This window comes from Xenopus laevis, chromosome 8S (genome assembly GCF_017654675.1).
Source record: "Xenopus laevis strain J_2021 chromosome 8S, Xenopus_laevis_v10.1, whole genome shotgun sequence".
NCBI lineage: Eukaryota > Metazoa > Chordata > Amphibia > Anura > Pipidae > Xenopus > Xenopus laevis.
Genome location: NC_054386.1, coordinates 25795382 through 25823064, shown reverse-complemented (window position 1 = coordinate 25823064; position 27683 = coordinate 25795382). Strand labels below are relative to the sequence as shown.

General features: G+C 37.1%; 1 long non-coding RNA gene across 1 annotated transcript in view; it reads left to right on the top strand.

Annotated features, from left to right (window-relative positions):
• The window catches only part of eif2b2.S, a 65123-nt gene extending 40011 nt beyond the window's left edge, over positions 1 to 25112 (top strand). The window contains exons 2-4 of the long non-coding RNA XR_001932878.2: positions 21729 to 21840; positions 23045 to 23111; positions 24827 to 25112. This is a non-coding gene — a long non-coding RNA (eukaryotic translation initiation factor 2B subunit beta S homeolog). The remainder of the gene's footprint in view (positions 1 to 21728; positions 21841 to 23044; positions 23112 to 24826) is intronic.
• Positions 25113 to 27683: the final 2571 nt, after the last annotated feature.

Below are 27683 nucleotides of genomic sequence, written 5' to 3'. Positions count from 1 at the left end.
AGTTATAAACGGTGAGTAGTGATGTCATTTCTGTCACATGACTCACTAAAATTTGTGTATTATAATTAATAAAGTACCCCCAGTTGTAAAATATGAGGATATTATAAGTTACCTCGGAGTTCCATGACCTGTATAAAAACACTCGGCCTTCGGCCTCGTGGTTTTATATGGTCATGAAACTCCTCGGTAACTTATAATATCCTTATATTTTACAAGAGGGGGTACTTTATTCACTATATATATATATATATATATATATATATATATATATATATATATATATATATATTTCTATGTAGAATGTTTATAGAGGGATGAATATATATCTCTATGCAGAGTGTATTTAGATGGATGAATATATATATCTATGTAGAATGTATATAGAGGGATGAATATATATCTCTATGCATGAATATATATCTCTATGCAGAGTGTATATAGATGGATGAATATATATATCTATGTAGAATGTATATAGAGGGATGAATATATATCTCTATGTAGAGTGTATATAGATGGATGAATATATATATATATATCTATGTAGAATGTATATAGAGGAATGAATATATATATATATATATATATATATCTCTGCAGAGTGTATATAGATGTATGAATATATATATCCATGTAGAATGTATAAAGAGGGATGAATATATCTCTATGCAGAGTGTATATAGATGGATGAATATATATAAATATATGTAGAATGTATATAGAGGGATGAATATATATCTCTATGCAGAGTGTATATAGATGGATGAATATATATATCTATGTTGAATATAAATCTCTATGCAGAGTATATATAGATGGATGAATATATATATATCTATGTAGAATGTATAAAGAGGGATGAATATATATATCTATTTAGAATGTATATAGAGGGATGAATATATATCTCTATGCAGAGTGTATATAGGTGGATGAGTATATATATCTATGTAGAATGTATATAGAGGGATGAATATATATATCTCTATGCAGAGTGTATATAGATGGATGAATATATATATCTATGTAGAATGTATATAGAGGGATGAATATATATCTCTATGCAGAGTGTATATAGATGGATGAATATATATATCTATGTAGAATGTATATAGAGGGATGAATCTATATCTCTATGCAGAGTGTATATAAATGGATGAATATATATATCTATGTAGAATGTATTTAGAGGGATGAATATATATATCTCTATGCAGAGTGTCTATAGATGGATACATATATATATCTATGTAGAATGTTTATAGAGAGATGAATATATGTCTCTATGCAGAGTGTATATAGATAGATGAATATATATATATATATATATCTATGCAGAGTGTATATAGATGGATGAATATATATATATATATATATATATATATATATCTATGTAGAATATATATAGAGGGATGAATATATATCTCTATGCAGAGTGTGTATAGATGGATGAATATATATCTATGTAGAATGTATATAGAGGGATGAATATATATATCTCTGCAGAGTGTATATAGATGTATGAATATATATATCTATGTAGAATCTATATAGAGGGATGAATATATATCTCTATGCAGAGTGTATATGGATGGATGAATATATATATCTATGTAGAATGTATATAGAGGGATGAATCTATATCTCTATGCAGAGTGTATATAAATGGATGAATATATATATCTATGTAGAATGTATATAGAGGGATGAATATATATATATATATATATATATATATATATATATATATATATATATATCTATGTAGAATATATATAGAGGGATGAATATATATCTCTATGCAGAGTGTATATAGATGGATGAATATATATCTATGTAGAATGTATGTAGAGGGATGAATATATATATCTCTGCAGAGTGTATATAGATGGATGAATAGATATATATCTATGTAGAATGTATATAGAGGGATGAATATATATGTCTATGCAGAGTGTATATAGATGGATGAATAGATATATATCTATGTAGAATGTATATAGAGGGGTGAATATATATCTCTATGCAGAGTGTATATAGATGGATGAATATATATATATCTATGTAGAATGTATATAGAGGGATGAATATATATCTCTATGCAGAGTGTATATAGATGGATGCATATATATATATATCTATGTAGAATGTATATAGAGGGATGAATATATATGTCTATGCAGAGTGTATATAGATGGATGCATATATATATATATCTATGTAGAATGTATATAGAGGGATGAATATATATGTCTATGCAGAGTGTATATAGATGGATGAATAGATATATATCTATGTAGAATGTATATAGAGGGATGAATATATATCTCTATGCAGAGTGTATATAGATGGATGCATATATATATATATCTATGTAGAATGTATATAGAGGGATGAATATATATGTCTATGCAGAGTGTATATAGATGGATGAATATATATATATCTATGTAGAATGTATATAGAGGGATGAATATATATCTCTATGCAGAGTGTATATAGATGGATGAATATATATATATATCTATGTAGAATGTATATAGAGGGATGAATATATATCTCTATGCAGAGTGTATATAGATGGATGAATATATATATATCTACGTAGAATGTATATAGAGGATTGAATATATATCTCTATGCAGAGTGTATATAGATGGATGAATATATATATATATCTATGTAGAATGTATATAGAGGAATGAATATATATATATATATATATATATATATATATCTCTGCAGAGTGTATATAGATGTATGAATATATATATCTATGTAGAATGTACATAGAGGGATGAATATATATCTCTATGCAGAGTTTATATAGATGGATGAATATATATATATAATTCACAAAAGCCATGAATATCTTGTAAATTATATCCTTATAAACGGTGAGTAGTGATGTCATCAGTTATAAACGGTGAGTAGTGATGTCATTTCTGTCACATGACTCACTAAAATTTGTGTATTATAATTAATAAAGTACCCCCAGTTGTAAAATATGAGGATATTATAAGTTACCTCGGAGTTCCATGACCTGTATAAAAACACTCGGCCTTCGGCCTCGTGGTTTTATATGGTCATGAAACTCCTCGGTAACTTATAATATCCTTATATTTTACAAGAGGGGGTACTTTATTCACTATATATATATATATATATATATTTCTATGTAGAATGTTTATAGAGGGATGAATATATATCTCTATGCAGAGTGTATTTAGATGGATGAATATATATATCTATGTAGAATGTATATAGAGGGATGAATATATATCTCTATGCATGAATATATATCTCTATGCAGAGTGTATATTGATGGATGAATATATATATCTATGTAGAATGTATATAGAGGGATGAATATATATCTCTATGTAGAGTGTATATAGATGGATGAATATATATATATATATATCTATGTAGAATGTATATAGAGGAATGAATATATATATATATATATATATATATATATATATATATATATATATCTCTGCAGAGTGTATATAGATGTATGAATATATATATCCATGTAGAATGTATAAAGAGGGATGAATATATCTCTATGCAGAGTGTATATAGATGGATGAATATATATAAATATATGTAGAATGTATATAGAGGGATGAATATATATCTCTATGCAGAGTGTATATAGATGGATGAATATATATATCTATGTTGAATATAAATCTCTATGCAGAGTATATATAGATGGATGAATATATATATATCTATGTTGAATGTATAAAGAGGGATGAATATATATATCTATTTAGAATGTATATAGAGGGATGAATATATATATCTATTTAGAATGTATATAGAGGGATGAATATATATCTCTATGCAGAGTATATATAGATGGACGAATATATATATCTATGTAGAATGTATATAGAGGGATGAATATATATCTCTATGCAGAGTATATATAGATGGACGAATATATATATCTATTTAGAATGTATATAGAGGGATGAATATATATATCTATTTAGAATGTATATAGAGGGATATATATATATCTATTTAGAATGTATATAGAGGGATGAATATATATATCTATTTAGAATGTATATAGAGGGATGAATATATATCTCTATGCAGAGTATATATAGATGGACGAATATATATATCTATTTAGAATGTATATAGAGGGATGAATATATATCTCTATGCAGAGTATATATAGGTGGACGAATATATATATCTATTTAGAATGTATATAGAGGGATGAATATATATATCTATTTAGAATGTATATAGAGGGATGAATATATATCTCTATGCAGAGTATATATAGATGGACGAATATATATATCTATGTAGAATGTATATAGAGGGATGAATATATATATCTATGTAGAATATAAATCTCTATGCAGAGTATATATAGATGGATGAATATATATATATCTAAGTAGAATGTATATAGAGGGATGAATATATATATCTATTTAGAATGTATATAGAGGGATGAATATATATATCTATTTAGAATGTATATAGAGGGATGAATATATATCTCTATTTAGAATGTATATAGAGGGATGAATATATATCTCTATGCAGAGTATATATAGATGGACGAATATATATATCTATGTAGAATGTATATAGAGGGATGAATATATATCTCTATGCAGAGTATATATAGATGGACGAATATATATATCTATTTAGAATGTATATAGAGGGATGAATATATATATCTATTTAGAATGTATATAGAGGGATATATATATATCTATTTAGAATGTATATAGAGGGATGAATATATATATCTATTTAGAATGTATATAGAGGGATGAATATATATCTCTATGCAGAGTATATATAGATGGACGAATATATATATCTATTTAGAATGTATATAGAGGGATGAATATATATCTCTATGCAGAGTATATATAGGTGGACGAATATATATATCTATTTAGAATGTATATAGAGGGATGAATATATATATCTATTTAGAATGTATATAGAGGGATGAATATATATCTCTATGCAGAGTATATATAGATGGACGAATATATATATCTATGTAGAATGTATATAGAGGGATGAATATATATATCTATGTAGAATATAAATCTCTATGCAGAGTATATATAGATGGATGAATATATATATATCTAAGTAGAATGTATATAGAGGGATGAATATATATATCTATTTAGAATGTATATAGAGGGATGAATATATATATCTATTTAGAATGTATATAGAGGGATGAATATATATCTCTATGCAGAGTATATATAGATGGACGAATATATATATCTATGTAGAATGTATATAGAGGGATGAATATATATCTCTATGCAGAGTGTTTATAGATGGATGAATATAATATATATCTATGTTGAATATATATAGAGGGATGAATATATATCTCTATGCAGAATTTATATAGATGGATGAATATATATATATATATATATAGATATATATATATATATATTTATTTATGTAGAATTTATAAAGAGGGATGAATATATATCTCTATGCAGAGTGTATATAGATGGATGACTATATATATCTATGTAGAATGTATATAGAGAGATGAATATATGTCTCTATGCAGAGTGTATATAGATGGATGAATATATATATCTATGTAGAATGTATATAGAGGGATGAATATATATCTCTATGTAGAATGTATACATAGGGATGAATATATCTCTATGGAGATTGTATATAGATGGATGAATATATATATATCTATGTAGAATGTATATAGAGGGATGAATATATATCTCTATGCAGAGTGTATATAGATGGATGAATATATATATATATATATATATATATCAACCAAGGGGTCGGTGCACACAGAGCACAAAATGGATGCCTAGGTGCTGGAGCAATTAAACATAGTATGGAGGTAACAAGAAGAGCCTGCACACACAGGACTTGAGTGAAGAAAAAAATTTTGTTTATTCAACGTTTCGGCCCTGTCACATGAGCCGTCTTCAGGAAGTCAAGACTTCCTGAAGACGGCTCATGTGACTGGGCCGAAACGTTTTATATATATATATATATATATATATATATATATATATATATATATATATATATATATATATATATCTATATATATCTATATATATATATATATAGTCCCGCAGTACCAGCATTAAGCTGGTCCATGGTGCATGATCAAAACAGGATAAATAGAGTAAGAAGGATCAGCACTCACTGTATTCATGTGAAGAAAAATCGCTTACATGGATGTAAATGGATTATGATGTAAAAATAAAAAGCGATTTTTCTTCCCAAGAAAGACAGTTATGTGAGAATGCTGTTTATAGACTTTAGCTCAGCATTCAATACCATCATCCCTCAAAAGCTGAGTGGGAAACTAAGTGAGCTGGGATTGAGTTCCTCTTTGTGCAATTGGATCTTGGACTTTCTGTCAGAGAGGCCTGTCTGTTCGTATCAGTGGATGTGTTCTCAGCCCGTTGCTGACACATGACTGCATAGCTAGACACAGCTCAAACCACATCATCAACTTCGCCGATGACTCAACGAGTGCCGATGACAACAACGAGTCGGCGTACAGAGATGAGGTTCAGCAGCTGGTGGTCTGGTGAAGTGAGAACAACCTGTCACTGACTGTGGATAAAACGAAAGAGATGATCGTCGACTTTAGGAGAACTCGCCCTGCTCACACACCACTCAACATCAACAGCTCCACAGTAGTGACAGTAAAGAACAACAAATTCCTGGGAGTCCACATCTCTGATGACTTCACCTGGACCACCAACACCGCCTCCATCACCAAAAAGGCTCAGCAGCGTCTTCACTTCCTAAGATGACTTAAACAGGCCAGCCTTCCACCTCCCACCCTCACAGTGTTCTACAGGGGCACCATAGAGAGCGTCCTGATGAGCTGCATCTCCTTCTTGTACAGTAGTGCCAGCTCTGCTGGAAAAGTCTACAGCGGACTGTCAGAGCAGCTGGCAACATCATTGGAGCAGCTCTTCCATCACTGCAGGACATCTCCCACAAGCACTGTGCAAGAAAGGCCTCCTGCATTGCACTGGACTCCACACACCCCTCACACGGACTGTTCACGCTGTTCCCATCCGGCAGACACTTTTGCAGCATTAAAGTCGAACAACCAGGCTGCGCGAAAGCTTTTTTCCCTCAACTCACTGCCTGCCCTCCCACTACATTCCAGACACACCTGAACTGTGAACTTAACTTTGTGAACTGTTAATTTATTTGCACAATTCTAAAGGTTTACACATGTATATATCCAATTTCTGCCAATATATTTCACATTTCATGTTTACATACTTATTGTGTATTTTTAAGTTCCTTTTTGTGATATGTACTAGCTGGAGCCACGTTGTCTCGTCTCACTGTGTATTCGTATACTGCTGAGATGACAATAAAGTTTGCTTTGACTTTGATGATGTCTGGTGATTTTAATAGAGTGAGCTCTAATACATCTTCTGGGCAAAGGGAGCCCCCCTTTAATATATATTGGATCTAACTGTCAATGAATATCTGCATCTCCTGCATGAAGGCAGAATAAAGAGAAACTGATGTTGAGATATACACTTTATTATTTCAGAAATGGTACAGGATTTTGAATTGATTGTATTTAGAAAACAAAGGCAAACCTGTACAAAGGCAATATTTACTGATGTAATTGAATAAGATTATTTGCCATATCTATTGCTAAAGGTATAGTCTCCTTTAAGCAATATCATGTGCCTTTCTGATAGCAGCTTACCTGGAGCCACATAAAGGCACTCAGCTGCCTTGGGGCAGTAGGAATTCTCCACTTCGCACCACTGCCCAAAATATGTCAGGTAAACATCACCTGTAGGTTACAGAAAGGAGTGCAATTTACTGTGTGGTAACAAAAGCTCTTATGCAGGCAACAAGTAGAGCAAGGATTCTTAACATGGGTCAGGACCCAAAAATTGGTCACCATGATCCCCGAATATAGTAACTTTTTCTCCCACAATAGAAAATAGTAAGGTAAATGAGTTGCATAACTCGACAGGAGAGAATATTGTCCCAAACAAATATAACGGGTGCACCGACCTAAGCTGGAAACCTCCAGACCCTGGCGATGGCTAAACTGTCCATGAAAAAGAAGCAACAATTTAGCATGCTGCCAATGTTCCAGCGGCACGCCACCTAAACCTTGCAGCTGCCATCTTTACCAGCATGTGCAGATCAAGATTCGGCTGTGGACGAAGCAGCGCTCGCTACTGAAACTCAGGCCACATTCCAAGTGAATCCTTGTTTAAAACTGAACTATCAGCAATGGAATTCGCACGCCACATTAATGAACTTGGCGAGAGGGTGGACAAGCTGGAACGAACTGCGGACCTGCAGGAGACAGCCCTGCAGGAGGATCAAAGACAACTCACACTACACCAAGACCTGGTCTTACAACTGGAAAATAAAGTTGTGGACTTGGAGAACCAATCACTGAGAGGTAATTGGGGGTCTGGGGGTCCCTGAATCAATAACTGATATTACACAATTAATGGAAGGGGTACTACACCAACTAATCCCTGACTGTCCTGATGAACATTTGCATATTGAAAGAATACACAAGCCTCTGGGCCGTCCATGCAACCCTAACCTCCCTAGAGTGTTAAATCTGCATCATGTGGAGATGAGACCTAACTCTGCAAGCAGCTTGTGCGGCCACCAGAGATAAACTCGCACACAATATGCAATTGTACACTGACATTGCACCAACAACTCTCCAAATGCAGTGACAAATGAAACATGTTAATACATTGCTCATACAGCATCAGGTGAAATACAGGTGGTGTTTCCCATTCTCTCTGCAATTCTCATGGAAAGGACATAATAACATGATCAATACACCTGAAGTGATACTAGAAGGCAGCACCAACACCCCAAGTAAGGGCAGTCAATCACCATCCAACTCACCCCAACCAGAGCTAGAGTGGACAACGCTACCACCATCCAGATAGCAAAAACACCCTTTCAAACTTTACCTCCAAGAGCAAAACCATCACGACCACAACCCAATGGAGACTCTACCTAAACCCCATAAATTATATGATGTCAGGGAGGGTCGGTACAACCTGGAATGCAGGAGCAACACACACCTGCTCAGCCTCGCTTGATAATGTTCACTGCCCCCTCTATATCCAAACCCATTAAATGGCATCATTCATTTCAATACGCACCAGATTTGGCAGTAGCGGGATATTGCTGCCCACTTAAAGCACCTTTTTGTGACGGGCAGCATTTTTAGGCCTGTAGCGCCATTTCAAATGGAGGATAATTTGTTATACCCGTTTCAGTTACAACACATTCTGTGGCTACTAAATATACTGTATGACCGTCTTACCGATCCCTCTTCAATCCCAATGGACATGATGCACATTTGAAGCGAACTACGGAAAAGGTTCCATCTAAACTCCAAGCCCTCACCATTAACCCCTCTGGTAAAAAAATGGGCCTTCCCACCTGGGCTGTCAAAATGAGCATTCTCATGTTGAATCAGTAACAGGGTGACCACTCTATATGGGTTGACCAGATATGGCAAGCCCCTAAAATTCCAACAGTTATTGGACTACTACAACCCCCCAACACAAGAAATGTTCAAAGCCACGCAATTGGCCCACTATATACAGCCACAGACAAGGCGTAGTGAGCATAATATCTTAACGGCAACAACCCTGGAAACCATTTGTCGGCAATACCCATTACTACGGGGAACACTACACTAGTGTACAAAATGTTTAATCAACCCTCCCCATACAAAAAGAACTTAAATATATGCTGAAATGCGAAAAAGACTGCAACATAACACTAATCAACCCAATAATGGGCAATGTGCAGCCTCACTGCAACTAAAGGGAGCACTTGTGTAACTGTAAGGGAAACATCTATTGAGCTACTTCACAGGACATACTTAGTCCCAGCAAGACTGAACATACTTTATCGCACTTGCAACCCACATTGCTTCAGAGGCTGTACAGACACCAGAATTATGCTCCACCTATGGTGGGACTGTGAAATTGTTTCTAAATTCTGGGATGCAGTTGTACACTTTCTCTTACTTGCTCTGACTGCTGAGGATAGGAAACTTCAGATGGTCCCTAATTGCTCTGCAGGGAAACAATCATACTTTCAAATTGCAGGGGGGAGCCCCCCACCTTACTTCCCTGACCTTGAGCAGCTTTGTTTGTTTCCCTGTAGAGCAGCTGGCGACCATGTAGAGATTTGTATCCACACACCCAGTTCAGTCTGCATATTCTGATTAATAATCTTGCTGTATCAGCTTCTATGGCAGAAATTATTTGACTCGTGCTGTCTTGATATGCTCAACCTACCAACAGACCACACTGAGCATGTGCATGGTCTTGCAAAGATGTTTCACAAAATAACAAGATGATGATGATGACCCCCTGCGGCCAACTTTGAAAACATAAATCATTTGTTTAATTAGGCTTCTGGTGCAGTACGTTCATGTTTATTATACAAAATACAGCTATTCTATTTTAGATTTTTGTTCCTCTTTAAGGGGGGCCTTACACTATATATCTGCACAGGTGTTAAATTTCTTACCATTGTCTTCCAATAAAAGGTTGCGAGGATTCAAATCTCTGCATAGCACACCTTCCTGGTGAAGAGTCTCCAGAGCCAGAATAAGCTGTGCTCCCCACAATCTGACTTGTGATTCAGAGATGCATCCAACTGGCCCATTGCACAATCCATTGGAGTTACTGGGGTTGCATAACTCTGTCAGATGACCTGTTGGACTATGATCAAGTGTGGAGTCATTATCAGGGCCCAGAGGTTGGTTAGGGCCTGAAGTGGGCAAAATATTAGTTTGTACTTTGGTAGTTGGCCTGATATTTCCTGAGCTGCTCCCATAGACAACCTCCTGTAGAAAGACATTTCAGGAAAGTGGGTGTATCTAATTAGTAATTGGAAAACCAAATGAGACGTGAAAAGTGAGGCAGATCTGAATCTTCAAAGCCCAAAATGAAAGCAAAGACACACAATACAAGTAATATGGCCATGAGCAATAAAGATTGCTTATGCATTTACTGGATAACTGTAAAGGCAATGTTTATTGTTGTACAATGGCAATGTCAATTATTTCTTTCAGTACTGACTTTTTCTCTTAGGCCAGGAGTGCCCATACTTTACTAATGCAAGGTTTACTTTTAGTGATGATGTCCCATTGTGATCTACATCCATAAAAGCATTCTGTTCCATGAAAATATATTACTTAAATACTGGTTTATGAGAAAATATAAATTGCTATATTTAACAAACAACTATTTCTAATGCCACCATAGCATAATAAATATCTAAATGAAAAGCATGAAACAGGATGAATTAGACAATCTGTTTGTTGACAGTGTCTTGAGATCTACTGATCACCAGCTAAAGGTCTACTGGTAGATCCCGATTGGGAGAACAGAAGGCAAAACAAAACCTGACAAAGTCATGAGATGGAATATAGGGAAAGAAGGAGAATAGAATTAAAGAATGCAGAGCAGTTTTTCTCACCCGGGATGTACTGCAGTTGAAGGTGCAAAGAATCATCGCTCGCGTAAAATCTCTAAAGTTGGACCATGAAGGGGACACACTGAGGAATAATAGTGACTGCTCCATGTCCAGAACGACCAGACTTCATTAAAGACTAGAAGATGAATTAATACCGAACATTACATATATTCATTACTATATTTACATCATCTTAAAAATTGGTACTGTGCCAGTAATTGGAATAAAAGATAAGATAGACAATATAGGATTCTTTTGAAAAGAATGGGCTAATCTGATTGGACCCAACTATGGGATCAAAATGAAGGAAATAAAGCAGTCAGAGGAAGGACCACATCAATGCACCAATGCAGCTCTTGCTCCAACGGGATTTTTAAACCTGTCCAGTTAGTCTGCCAGTTAGATTTCCAAGGGGTATTAAGGGATAAGATACTGGACTTCACTGAAAATCATAATACTATGAGTTTGTGTCAGCATGGTTTTATGTGTAATAGATCTTGCCAGACTAATTTAATTTCTTTTTATGAGAAGCTGAGTAGGGACCTCGATTCTGGGATGGCAATGGATGTGCTCTACTTAGGATTTTATTGGGTTTTGCTTTGGGAGTTCTCTCTTAGGTTCAATAGATTCAAGTATTGTAATTTTGTAACTTGGATATTTTGATATTTATTACTTGAACCTGGATTTCGTATAGGTTTTGATCATGTACCTTGATACATCCCTATTACATATTGTCTATATCTTACATCCCGGTTAGGTCTAATATTTACATTCACATTTGAACGTTATAACCAATGTTAAATACTACCACCAATTATTTTGGTTTTGAAGCACCTTTTTTGTACAACCGAGCTGTTTTGATAGAACAATATACATCTTTATTATAGATAATATATATAGTGAATAAAGTACCCCCTCTTGTAAAATATAAGGATATTATAAGTTACCGAGGAGTTTCATGACCATATAAAAGTACGAGGCCGAAGGCCGAGTGTTTTTATACAGGTCATGGAACTCCGAGGTAACTTCTAATATCCTCATATTTTGCAACTGGGGGTACTTTATTTATTATAATACACAAATTTTAGTGAGTCATGTGACAGAAATGACATCAGAACTCACCGTTTATAACTGATGACATCAGAACTCACCGTTTATAAGGATATAATTTACAGGATATTCATAGCTTTTGTGTATTATATCCATATAATCATAATCATGTATTATGGGCTGTATTAAGTTCCATCCGCTGCTTGAATATTCATAATATCTACGATATATGCTACCATTTAATATGCATAATGTTTATTAATTACATTCATTATAAGACTTTTCATTTTTGTATGGTGATCACTTGATTTTAAACTAATATGCATTTTTAATTGGTTTGGTTTTATAAGTCTAGTACCTGTAGGGGGCGCTTGTGCTTCTGATGAAGTGACTTTGGTCACGAAACGCGTTAAGCTGGTTCCTCTGCCCGCAGTTTCAGATTGCACCTAAAACATAGAAAGTTGTAGCAGCACCAAACATCTAAACATGACACGCCCAGGGATCAATTTGGGGAAGTAATTTTACTGTGTGTAATTGAAAGTCTTATTTTTTTTATCATATATTAGTGGCAATTGCAACTGTAGCACTAGAAGAGCTGTCTGCAGGTGATACCTAAAAGCACTAAAGATAATAGTAGCAGCACATTCTGCACCAAAGTACCCTGACCAGAGGGAGCACTGGCCTAAGCTAGGAGGGTAGCAATTATAGTCAGTAGAGGGTGCCTAACTCATTGGCACCCCCCCCAATTGTTTTACTTTTCCTTCACTTATCATCCTCTTATCCTTCTCTTTTTGACAATTTACCTTGCCGATGATCTTTAGGACTCTGCAGTGCTTCAAGTTTTCAACTGCTGCGTTCAAAGCTCTAATAGGTCGAAATCTCAGACTGCTGTAACCCTGTGTAAATAGCAAACAACCAGTTCATAAGAATTACTATGTGCCAATAACCAGTTCTACCAAGACATAGCAAAAACTAGATGAACAGAGCCCTCTTCACTGCCTCAAGGCCTATATATTGTGAGGTGCAGGGGAAATCATTTTCCCCTTTTACCATACCTAAGTAAAAAGCTCTAGAAGCTCTCTGTTTAGGATAGCAGCTGCAGTATTAGTTTGGTGTGATATTACTTCCTGCCTGAGTCTCTCGATGCTCACTTATAGCTCTGGGCTCAGATTACAGCAGAGAAGGTGGGGAGGAAAAGGAGCTAACTGAGCATGCTCACTCCCGGAGCAAGAAGGTTTAAGCTGAAGGCAGGAAGTCTGATACAGAAGCCCATGTGTACACAATAGATGGAAAGAAATGCTGTGTTTCTTTTGACAGAGGACACTTGACAGAGCAGCATTACTTTGAGGATTTACTGGTATATTTAGGTGGACCTTTCTGATAAGGCTTACTTAGTTTTAACCTTTCCTTCTACTCAAAGAGGGATATAAATGAGCTGGGGAGAGTGCAGAGACATGCAACTAAATTGGTTAGAGGGATGGAAGACTTAAATTATGAGGGGAGACTGTCAAGGTTTGGGTTGTTTTCTTTACAAAAAAAGGCATTTGCGAGTGGACATGATTACACTTTACAAGAACATTAGAGGACATTATAGACAAATAGCAGGGGACTGTACCAAAGGCTGCACTTCAGCCTAGAGGAAAAGAACTTTCATTTGAAGCAACGTAGGAGGTTCTTCACAATCAGGACAGTGAGGTTGTGGAATGCACTGCCGGGTGATGATGTGATGGCTGATTTCATTAAGACTTTTAAGAGTGGCTTGTATGATTTCTTGACAAGCATAATATCCAAGGCTATTTTGATACTAACATCTATAGTTAGCCCTTAAGAGAGAACTGAATTAAATGATCACAGCAAGTGACACTCATCAAGAAGGAATCAAACAGACAACTTTTAATGTTTGTGTAAATAACAACAATTTATGATGTACCTAACAAGGCATCAGCTGATAAAAACACAGAGAACAGATGAAACAATGCAAAGTATACTCTAAAGAGGAGAGGTGTTGATTACCTTAAGCACAAAAGTGGCTTCCGAGCATGGGTCGTGAACCAACTGCACCTTAAACATAGAAAGTTGTATCAGCACCAAACATCTAAACATGACACGCCCAGGGATCAATTTGGGGAAGTAATTTTACTGTGTGTAATTGAAAGTCTTTTTTTTTTTATCATATATTAGTGGCAATTGCAACTGTAGCATTAGAAGAGCTGTCTGCAGGTGATACCTAAAAGCACTAAAGATAATAGTAGCAGCACATTCTGCACCAAAGTACCCTGACCAGAGGGAGCACTGGCCCAGTGTCGGACTGGGCAGGCGGGAAACCGGGAAAAAACCCGGTGGGCCCCGGCCTTCATGGGCCCCCGCCGGCCCAGCCCCCCTCCCCCAATGTTCTGGCCCCCCTCCGCCAATGTCTGGGCCCCCAAATAAAAATTAATCTGTTTGCCGGTATCGCATGCGCGTCGGTGTTTGCGCATGCGCACCGGCGTTTGCGCGCACACCAGCGTGCACCGAGACATTCGCGCATGCGCGCTGGCGAGCGGCCAGACGCTTGAGCATGCGCGCTGGCGAGCGGCCAGACGCTTGCGCATGCGCGCGGGGGGGCCGGAGTATAGTTACCCGGTGGGCCCCCCCATGTCCAGTCCGACCCTGCACTGGCCTAAGCTAGGAGGGTAGCAATTATAGTCAGTAGAGGGTGCCTAACTCATTGGCACCCCCCCCCCCAATTGTTTTACTTTTCCTTCACTTTATCATCCTCTTATCCTTCTCTTTTTGACAATTTACCTTGCCGATGATCTTTAGGACTCTGCATTGCTTCAAGTGTAAATAGCAAACAACCAGTTCATAAGAATTACTATGTGCCAATAACCAGTTCTACCAAGACATAGCAAAAACTAGATGAACAGAGCCCTCTTCACTGCCTCAAGGCCTATATATTGTGAGGTGCAGGGGAATTCATTTTCCCCTGGACCTGCATAGGAGGGTTGTTGGCAGTGCATTGGTTAATGTGGGACAGTAGATGAGCTGTCACGTGTTAGAGTTACCACAGTAATTTACTGTTGCTTGGGTTATGATGTCAAAGGGCAAGGTTATCTCTGGGCATGATTGGATCCTGTAACCATGTGATCTAAAGAGCGGGAAGTTCGGGGGGTATAAAAAGGGGTGCCAGAACAGATACCTCTTCTGTTCTGGCGGCTGGATAGCTTGTTCACTTGAATCCCCCACCCTCCCTCCCTAAATATGTTAAAATATGCTTTTATCATATAAAAAAATAAATACTATATATATATATATATATATATATATATATATATATATATATATATATATATATATATATATATATATATATATATATATATATATATATATATATATATATATATATATTGTCGCAGCATGGAGGAAAATTTGAGGTTTAAACAAAGGGCTCGTGGCTAGGAGTTGGATAAGGCTGAGCCTTTTCACAAATGGTCAATCAATAGGCGGCCTGTTAAATGGACTGAGGCTGGCTAGGTGTCATTGCCATGCATACATTCAGATTCTGTTATGTGCTCATATTCATTTATTTGGCATTAATGAATCTGCTGTTAAAAGTTTATTGAGTTATAATAAATGCTACGGCCTTTTCTCCCCTCAAGCTATGGTGTCGTGTCTCTTTATTGCATGTACAGCATACCTCTCCCATGCTTACAGGAGCCCTGTACGTACCTTGTTCCTCCAATATGTACTAGCTCTGGCCTATATATTGATACTGCTATATTGCTGCAACTGCCAGTAACATTTTCTAGCAAGAAATGTCTTTAATAACCAAAGTAATAGAGATTTCAGTCATACTGATGACAAGGACCCACAAAAGAATCAAGTCCCTTTAAAAACATATACCATACAATTCTTCTCCTCTATAAATAACCCTCTGTGCTGGGTGATTTCCTGATGTCACTTACCTCTCTTGCACTATAGACATTTCCCACAGGCCATTGCAAGAGGCAATTAAATATTTCTTCAGCACATTTTAAATATTGTGAGATTTTGCCTTTTACAGCTTCACGACGTTCCCTGCTTGGATCAACTAAAACAGTAGAGGGAAAAAAAGCAAGAAGAAAATAAAGAAATACACAGGCCATGACATGAAGGAATGAAGAGCCAAGACGAAAAATATTCATATGGAAGAATAAAAACTAGGTTACAAATGGACAAATTTATGTGAAAGATTAAGAGCCAAAATTTAAAACATAGTAAGAAAGAAAGGAACTTGAAAAAGGAATGTCAAAAGAAGAAGATGACTGAGAAGGAAAAGCAGGAAGCATGAAAGTCATAATATAAATTAAATTGGTTGGAGATACACAAATATGGGATGAAGGAAAGTCAAAATATGTAAAGGAAGGAATACTAATAGGGGATGTTTTGGGAAAGAAATATATAACAGGATCCTAAAGACGGTGAATATTTGATTTCCGATTGAATATTTATAATTGTCTACATACCATGGGGCAAATTTACATAGGGTCGAATATCGAGGGTTAATTTTAATCCATCGATCAAAGGATTTTCCTTCGATCAGAAAATTGTTAGGAAGCCTATGGGGACCTTCCCCATAGCCTAACATTGGCCTCGGTTTTATTTGCCGAAGTAGGGGGTCGAAGTATTTTTTAAAGAGACAGTACTTAGACTATCGAATAGTCGAACAATTTTTAGTTTGAATCGTTCGATTTGTGGTCGAAGTAGCCATATTCGACCATTCGAAATTCGAAGTATTTTTTCTTCTATTCCTTCACTTCACAAGATTATTGTAAAATGGCTGATATTGTTAAATGGCTGATAAAATGCTCAGACTGTACAGTAGTATGTGAGGACAAGAATTTTGTTAAAGGGAACGAAGTCCTAATTTGTAATAATAAAGGATTTTGTATTTGCGTAGTGTGAAATTAAATGTTGACAAAGTCAGTTGCCTTAGTTTACATAATATAAAAGTCTGAAGAATCCAAACGTGTGACTCCACTGAGCAGCAGTTCCACTCCATGTTTATAATGGCTAAAAGCTGCCTCGTACTCCTCGTGGACTGCCTCTCAAGAACCACGTGCAACTGCTTTGGCTGCATCAACCAGGTAATCTCGTTTTGAGAGAGATTTAGAGCCTGATGTCTTAGAGCCTGATATTCGAATATCGAATTTGAAGGATTTAGCGCTAAAATAAGCATTCGATCGATCTAATAAAAATGGTTTGATCGAACGATTAAATCATTCGAAACGAACAATTTTCAGTGATCGTTAGAAGGATTTTTATTCGGTAGCGAAAACTTAGAAAATGTTTGTAGAAGGTCCCCATAGGCTTATAATGCAATTCGGTAGGTTTAACTTGGCGAAGTATTGCATTCGAAGGATTTTTAAAGAGACAGTACTTCGACTATCGAATGGTTGAAAGATTTTTTATTTGTATCGTTCGAGTCGAAGTCCAATTCGAAGGTCGAAGTAGCCTATTCGATGGTCGAAGTATCCAAAAATTTACTTCGAAATTCAAACTTTTTGAAATTCGAATATTCAGCCGAGGCTTAGTAAATCTGCCCCTAAATGAAATAGTAAATTAATAAAACACAAAGGCATTTTTAAGGGTGTCGGCTTTATGGCATTTTCACAACAGTGTTTGTGGTACTTGCTTCTTAGTATTATACTGCAGTGCACCCAGATGCATCAGGTTTTGCTACATATACCCGAACTTAAAGAGGTTGTGTGCCTTTGAGTTAATTAAAAGAGTGATATTCTGAGATCATTTGCAATAGGTTTTCATTTTTATTATTTGTGGTTTTTGAGTTATTTAGCTTTTTATTCAGCAGCTCTACCGTTTGCGATGTCAGCAATCTGGTTGCTAGGGTCCAAATGACCCTAGCAACCATGCATTGATTTGAATAAGAGACTGGACTATGAATAGGAGAGGTCTGAATAAAAAGATGAGTAGTAATAAGTAACAATAACAATCAGGGTTGGACTGGATATGGGGGGGAGGTCGGACTGGACATGATCCTATGCGCAAGTGCGGACGTGCAAATGCCAGCACGAATGCGCGGACACATGAACGTAGGCATACATGTGCGGACGCGCGCACGTCAGCGCTCAGGCGCGAAAGGTGGGGGGCCCTGAGATCGAGGGGCTGGGTCAGCGGGGGCCCATGAGCGCAGCGATCCATCGGGTTTTTTCCCAGTGTCCCACCGGCCCAGTCCGACACCGATAACAATACATTTGTAGCCTTACAGAGCTTTTGATTTTAGATGGGGTCAGTGACCCCCATTTGAAAGCTGGAAAGAGTCATAAGAAGGAAAATAAATCAAAAACCATAAAAAAAACCCAATGAAGACTAATTGAAAAGTTGCTTAGAATTAGCCATTATACTAGAAGTTAAAGTAAAGGTGAACCACCCCTTTAATAATGAGGCACAGACAAAGTATTCGTTTTCGCCATCACAAATATAAGAAGCGATTTTGTGAACTACAGTTTTCAACTTCCTTATTGAGCCACTGACATGACAGGATAGAATAGAAGTTGTAGTTCAGTAAAAGCTACACGGGCAAAGGCCTCAGTGTAACAAAAACACTCAGTTATATCCCATTCCACTGCCCTCAGACCACGTAACCCTATTTGCGTTCAATCAGATAACAATGTGCCTGCGCTGATCTCCTCCACATGACTCGCAGCCGGCAATTTGGATTACACTGATGACGTCTGTGCCATGTTGGGACTCCTGTAAACTGAGATTGCGTCCATCTTGGTGCTCACTCTTAACCATGCCGGGAATAGCTGAGAAGGAGTCGGAACTGTCAGAGCGGATAGAGGCTTTTGTGGCTGAGTTGAAGCGAGGCGGAGGGCGACCAAGTTCCGAGGAAACTGCTAGGAAGACAGTGGGGCTGTTGCGCCACATAATAGCGCAGGCTCGGTGGGGAAATGCTGGTGAGGCCGCCGGGAGAGTTGTGCTGGTTTTATGTTGACATTTTCATAGCCCCTTTAAAGTACAGTGTATGACTGGCTTAATTCAGCTTTATGCCTATCTAGATTTAAATAGACACAAGCCTTTACCTGATATTGGCCTATAAACACCTGACAGCTGACTATCCATCATGAGCCAGAAAAATAGCTCTTGCCTTTCCTTCTTCTGACTTTCTTCTAAATCCTGTATATTAATGTTTGTCTTATAAGTTTCCCTCCCAGTCTGTTTAAACAAGCAAGTTCAAACAAAATGTCTTGACATCATTTTTGATGGAGTGAAATGTGTAGCTTTCTTTTTTTACCTCTTTTTTTTTTCTTTCTTGAATTCAAATTTCAGCCTCATTGAAAATAATGTCCTATTTGTACACCTTGTTGGCACTTGCCGGCCAGGGGCAGATCGTGTGGCAGCTGAATAGTGCACAAGAGGCAAAGAGACTGTGTACAAGGCTTTTAATGGGTTGTTCACCTTTGACATAACATTTAGGGGCAGATTTACTAAGCTTGAGTGAATTTTCAAGTTAAAAAAGTTCGAATTTCGAAGTAATTTTTGGGGTACTTCGACCATCGACTTCGATTCAAACGATTCGAAGTACTGTCTCTTTAAAAAAAACTTCGACTTCAATACTTCGCCAACTTAAACCTGCCGAAGTGCTATGTTAGTCTATGGGGACCTTCTAAGTGTTTTGGTTTTGAAGGCAAATCGTACGATACGAAGTACGATCGGAATACGATCGTACGATGAATAAAATTTGAATGTCGGAGGATTCTATTCAATGGTTGAATTTCGAAGTATTTTCCACTTCGAAATTCGACCCTTGATAGATCTGCCCCTTAGTATGATGTAGAGAGTGATATTCTGAGACAATTTGCAATTGGTTTTCATTTTTTATTATTTGTAGTTTTTGAGTTATTTAGCTGTTTATTAAGCAGCTCTCCAGTTTGTAATTTCAGCCATCTGGTTGCTAAGATCCAAATTAACCTAGCAACCGTGCTTTGATTTGAATAAGAGACTGGAATAGGAAAGCGAAACTCGTTCTCTCGCATCACAGGCCATCGAATAGATTTTATTCATCGTTCGATCGTATTCTGTTCGTACTTCGAATCATACGATTCGAGCGTTTTTATCTTACGATCGCAATGTTGTGACTCAATCGGCTTTATTATGTCTCGCACTTCATGGATTGTAACAAGCGGTGGGTATGCTGCACTGTATGACTTATGCGTTTCTTGCCGTTATCCCGGCACTTCCTCAGAGTCTGAGGAAGACTCTTGTTACAATCCACGAAGTGTGAGCCATAATAAAGCCGATTACTTTTTATGAAGACTGTGTCACAACATTATTCTACCAACTAGCGCTCATGGTGCGAGAGAACGAGTTTCGCAAGTACCATACCGGCATGGAGTAGCCGGCGTCTCGCGAGGGCAGCAACGGGGAAGACACAGTTGTCGGGTGAGCTCGGAAACAATCCGCATTTTTCTTTCTTTATCTATGAATAGGAGAGGCCTAAATAGAAAGATGAGCAAAAAAGTAGCAAAAACAACAAATGTGTAGCCTTACAGAGCATTTGTTTTTAGAAGGGGTCAGTGACCCCCATTTGAAAGATGGAGAGATTCAGAAGCAGAATGCAAATAATTCAAAAACCATAAAAAATAAATAATGAAGACTAATTGAAAAGTTGCTTATAATTGGCCATTCTATAACATACTAAAAGTTAACCACCTTTAAGCATCACTTAGGGCTGGACTCCATGGTGCGGCTAGTTCCAAAGCGATTTGCTGAGAGGAATCGTATGCGACGAGACGGATGTGGCAAATATAAGGTATCCGTCTCGTCGCATGCGCTTCCTCTCAGCGCATCGCATTGGAACAAGCCGCACCGTGGAGTTCAGCCCTTATAATCAATGGGCAAATCTGTGCCTCTACGTGTAGAGGATGTACTAGAGCTTTTTTTTTTGCTGTTTTGTTTGAACATTTCTAGCCAGTTAGAACATTGTTAAACAGCTTCCACCCTTCACTGGGAAAAGTGAAGCACTAATGGGAAAAACGAAAGCTTCTGCTAAACCTTTACATATTTAAAACAGTCTGAATGTTTAATTGATTATATTGAGGGTAATACATGACACAACTACCAAGTTTATCACTCTCTTGTCTCAGGAGAGATTATCCGTAGAGAAGGGAGACGTATGACAGCAGCTCAACCATCTGAAACCACAGTGGGGAACATGGTACGCCGGGTGCTGAAACTGATCCGTGAGGAGTACAGCAGGTGAGTCCCTTTCTAATACCACTTCACCACTTTTCTCAAGAACCATATTACAAAATTAGTATTGATAATAAAGCTTTGGGAGGCACTGGACTGTCTGGAGAACTTTAGTAAAGATACACATTGTACCTGTATGTTTCTAGTTACATTACCAGTTCCCTTTTCCTCCGCACTCCTTTTTGAATAAGGAACATTTGTCTGGGAACATTTAATATGGGGAATGATGGTGTTTCTGAGCAGTAATTGCCTGACTCACAAGTGACAAATGGACAACTTGATTAAAAACTACTTTAACATTCTATTCCTTGTTGTTCAGATAGTAGGGTACCACATAGCCCTGGTGGCCCTTACCCTAGAGGTAGTAATACCCCTTTCTCTTAATTTTCATTAAAGGAAAACTATACCCCCAAAATGAATACTTAAGCAACAGATAGTTTATATCAAATTGAATGACATATTAAAGAATCTTACCAAACTGGAATATATATTTACATAAATATTGCCCTTTTACATCTCTTGCCTTGAACCACCATTTTGTGACTCTATCTGTGCTGCCTCAGAGATCACCTGACCAGAAATACTACAACACTAACTGTAACAGGAAGTGAGGAAGCAAAAGGCAGAACTCTGTCTGTTAATTGGCTCATGTGACCTTACATGTGGTTTGTATGTGTGCACAGTGAATTTTACGATCTCAGGGGGCGGCCCTTATTTTTTAAAATGGCAATTTTCTATTTATGATTACCCAATGGCACATACTACTAGAAAAGTATATTATTATGATAATGGTTCATTTACATGAAGCAGGGTTTTACACATGAGCTGTTTTACTCAGTATCTTTTAATAGAGACCTACATTGTTTGGGGGGTATAGTTTTCCTTTGACCTTGTATTCTGAACCTGTCCTTTTTATCTTTCAAATCAAACTTCAAACTAAAGACAAAACCAGTTTAAACAAATAAAGGTCAACTGCATCTTCTTATACATGAAACTAGAATGCTTATACACGATGCTAAAAGCTACAGTGGTTTGCCAGTAACTGCACTTAGCAGTGAAGCATCACTCAACTCCTCTGATCGTAAGTGCACCAATGTTCAAACTCTCCCCACAGGTAACCCTTGCAAATATTTATTCCTCGATATTCCCCTTTGTTAGGTACATTTAGTGGGTACGCAGTCAGTCCACATTTTGCTTTCTTTTTCTCCAGTTTCCCAATGAAGAAGATTCCTTTCACAAGTTTGTATCGCCACAGGAAGTTCTTCCATTTTCAGAAGGTATGGTTAAGGTACTGCGAAGGTCAAAAAAGGAACATACAGTAGGGACAGTGAGGGCACCAGCAAGAACTGTTTATTTCATCATATGAACAAAGTACTAAAATTATATTTTTCAAACAATTATTGATGTAAAGGAAAATCTTTACTGAAAAACTCGGTATTTGGTGGTCAATCGCAGCTAGTACTTTGTATAAACGTCTATGAAGAAGATGACAAGAGCATATCCAGAAGGGTCTGGTGTGTTATTTTATGTCACTGTTGTTGGCCATCCTGGATGAAAGTAAGCTAATAAGCAACTGAACAATCTTCATTAAAGGGATACTGTCATGGAAAAACAATGTTGTTTTCAAAACGCATCAGTTAATAGTGCTACTCTAGCAGACTTCTGCACTGAAATCCAGTTCTCAAAAGAGCAAACAGATTTTTTTATATTCAATTTTGAAATCTGACATGGGGCTAGACATTTTGTCAATTTTCCAGCTGCCCCCAATCATGTGACTTGTGCCTGCACTTTACTTTCTGGCAGGCTGCTATTTATCCTACTTAATGTAACTGAATCAGTCTCAGTGGGACTTGGCTTTTACTGTTGAGTTTTGTTCCTAGATCTACCAGGCAGCTGTTATCTTGTGTTAGGGAGCTGCTATATGGTTACCTTCCTGTTGTTCTTTTGTTAGGCTGGGTGGGGGGAAGGGAGGGGGTGTGATATCACTCCAACTTGCAGTATAGCCTTAAAGAATGACTGACGTTCATCAAAGCACAAGTCACATGACTGGGGGTAGCTAGGAAACTGACAATAACAATTTAATATAAGAATCTTAGTACAATTAGAAACATTCTACATATAATCAATTAAAAAGTTTGTACTGTTTCTGACATAATCAAGTTACTCTTCACCCCCTCTTAGCAACCTGAGCCTCTTCATGCAGGAGTTTGAGTTAAGAGTGTGATTGGCAGGTCTAATCCTTTTAGTGAGGGTATTGCACCATTTGCCTAAGGGTCAGGGCACAAAGGGCAGATTCAGGGAGATTATTCGCCCTGCAACAAATTTCCTCTTCTTTGGGGCGACTAATCTCTCTGAACTGCCTCCCCGTCAGCTAAATCGCCGGCGGGATGGCACTCGGCGCGATTTATTTTCCGAAGTCGTCTCACGAGGCAACTTCAGACAGCTTCGGAAAAATAATCGTGCCGAGTGCCATCCCGCCGGCTATTTGCATTTCAGCCGACGGGGAGGCAGGTTGGGGAGATTCGTCATCCGAAGAAAAGGAGATTTATCGCCGGGCGAATAATCTCCCTGAATCTGCCGTGACCCTAAAAGATGTTATTAGTTCACTCTTTCAAAATGACTGAAATATTCTACTTGCAGGATTTGTGCTGGAGTCTATTATCTGCTAGGAAATGGATCCCCTGGTACATTAAAAATAATTAATCATAAATGAATATGAGTGAAATACTCACTTCTTGGTGGTGGACCCTACTGTATACTCCTTTTTGGTATTTCATAGATTGTAAGAGAGGAAACGAATGCTCTGAGAATTGATAGCACTAAGGCACACCCTAATGAGATGGCTTTTGCGCTACAGTTTTTCTTGTGGATGAGTTGGTATAGTTAGGTGCCTTTACTTAAAAAGCTTTGCAAGAAACTGTGAAGCCATGTCTTCCAGTGAAAATATGAACATACTGTAACATAATAAAACTTTTGTATTTGACTCTCTTAGGTGAGATCCTCTCTCAGGTCAGTGCTTATTGCCTGATTTTTGACCACGTACCTCCAGAACTGATCACATTATTCATCTCAAACATTGGAGGAAATGCACCATCATAAATCTATCGACTAATGAGCGAGCTGTACCACCCATCAGACCATGAACTGTGACAAGAGCCTCTCAAAGGGACTTTATTCTGCTTCCAGTGTCATTAGTATGACGTCTCTCAGCACAGTGAATCTTACCCCACATGCTTTTGTTATTTACCATTATTAATAAATGCTTCAGACTGAAAGAACCTAGAACGTGTCTCGTAATATTAATGTGGTGCTGCTGGATATCCTAAAAGGTTTATATTTTTCTCTCTGCTGCATTAATTTAAAAATGGTTTGGAGGGGCCTGTTTGATCTCGTGTCTACAAAAATACCACAAAGGCTGTTGTTATCATTAAACAAAATTATTAGCAGACTAGAACTGTCTTAAAGGTAAACTATACCTCCAAAATGCTCAATACTTGAGCAGCAGATAGTTTATATCAAATTAAGTGGCACAGTAAAGAATGTTACCAAACTGGAATATATATTTAAGTAAATATTGCCCTTTTACATCTCTTGCCTTGAACCACCATTTTGTGATGGTCTATGTGATGCCTCAGAGATCACCTGACCAGAAATATTACAACTCTAACAGGAAGACATGTTGAAGCAAAAGACAGAACTGTGAATCGTAGGATCCCAGGGGCAGCCCATATTTTTTTGAAACGGCAATTTTCTATTTAAGATTACCCAATGGCACATACTACTAAAAAAGTACATTATTATGACAATGGTTTATTTACATGAAGCAGGGTTTTACACATGAGCTGTTTTATGTATAGAAACCTACATTGTACCCTACATAGACCCCCCTAGCCTAGCTGCTACCCCGGGCAATTGCCCCTAACTTTTTACTTACCCCTTGATGCAGATTCACAGCATCGGAGTTCACATTGCAGCTATCTTCTTCGGTCTTCTTCTGGCTCTTTGGCAATTTTCGTGACTTTCGGTGCATGCGCAGTTGACAGAAACCCGAAGACTGCTCCAACTGGCAGAAACGGAACTACTTCTTGATGAAGACCGAAGAGAAGAATATGGCTGGCATAAACTCTGATGCTGTGAATCTGCACAGAGGGGTAAGTAAAAAGTTAGGGGCATTTGCCCGGGGTAGCAGCTAGGCTGGGGGGGAAGGAGGGAGGGTTTTTTTTAATAAGGGGTTGTTCACCTTTGAGTTAACCTTTTGTATGATTAGAGAGTAATGTTCTGAAACAATTTGCAATTGGTTTTCATTTTTTATTATTTAAGGTTTTTGAGTTATTTAGCTTTTTATTCAGCAGCTCTTCAATTCGCATTATAAACAATCTGGTTGCTAGGGTCCAAATAACCCTAGTAACCATGCATTGATTTGAATATGACTATGAAGTATACCATGCAGTTGAACTGAAGAAGCTGCTCGGATGAGAAGTGAAATGTCTTCATTGATTACTCAGCAAGTCCAGTTGTTTTTAGATTGACCTATACTAGATATTGATTTGAATAAGAGACTGCAATATGAATAGGAAAGGACCTACTAAAAAGATGAGAAATAAAAATTAGCAATAACAATACATTTGTACAGAGCATTTGCTTTTTAGATGGCGATGCCCATTTGAAAGTTGGAAAGGATCAGAGGGAAAAGGCAAATGATTCTTAAACTATAAAAAATAAATAATGAAAACCAATAGAAAAGTTGGCCATTCAATTACATACTAAAAGGTTACTTAAAGGTGAACCATCCTTTAAGATTAAATCAAGCTTCCCACGCTGGCATGTCCCAAGGGGCTTATGTTGTATACATCATATTAGTAGCAGACTGAGCTTGCATCATATAAAATAAAAGGCATGGAGAAAGTAAGAAAGAAAGAGACTGTGGACAGAGTTCAGTTTTTTTTTATTGTTTTCTCAGTCTGTTTTGAAAGTTTACCGAAGATGTTTGTATATAAGTAATTAATTTACAGATTGAGATTTTAGTTTAGTAAAGAATGCTAGGAAGAGCTTTACCTTCCTTACCACTCAATGTTAGAAGTTTATGATTGCTGCATTGTTCCATTAGTCAATTAAAGGGGGTGGTTCACCTTTAAGTTAACTTTTAGTATGTTATAGAATGGCCAATTTTAAGCAACTTTTCAATTGGTCTTCAGTATTTTTTTTTTTTATCATTTTTATTTTAATTATTTGCCTTTCTCATCTGACTTTTTGAAATGGGGGTCACTGACCGCATCCTAAAAACAAATACTCTCTAAGGCTACACGTTTATTGTTACTTTTTATTACTCATCTTTCTATTCAGGCCTCTCCTATTCATATTCCAGTTTCCCATTAAAATCAGTGCATGGTTGCTAGCGTAAGTTGGACCCTAGCAACCCGACTGCTACAATTGCTAAATAACTTGAAATGCACAAATTAAATAAAATGATACCCAATTGCAAATTGTCTCAGAATATCACACTCTACATCATACTAATAGTTGATTTAAAGGTGAACAAGCCCTTTAATTATTTGGCTGTTGTGTTGCTACCTTTTTTTGTACTGGTAGGCTGTGTGGTGTGGTAAGATGGTAACCTTCAGTCAGCTCCCAGACACTGCGCTGTCTCTTCAGACTTTTAAGATCCGGTTTTACCAGGAAGTAAAAACAAATGTATTATGGCCATTATTCAAGTATAACACACTAACATACAGTCATATGAAAAAGTTTGGGAACCCCTCTCAGCCTGCATATTAATTTACTCAACTCTCAACAAAAAAGATAACAGTGGTATGTCTTTCATTTCCCAGGAACATCTGAGTACTGGCTGT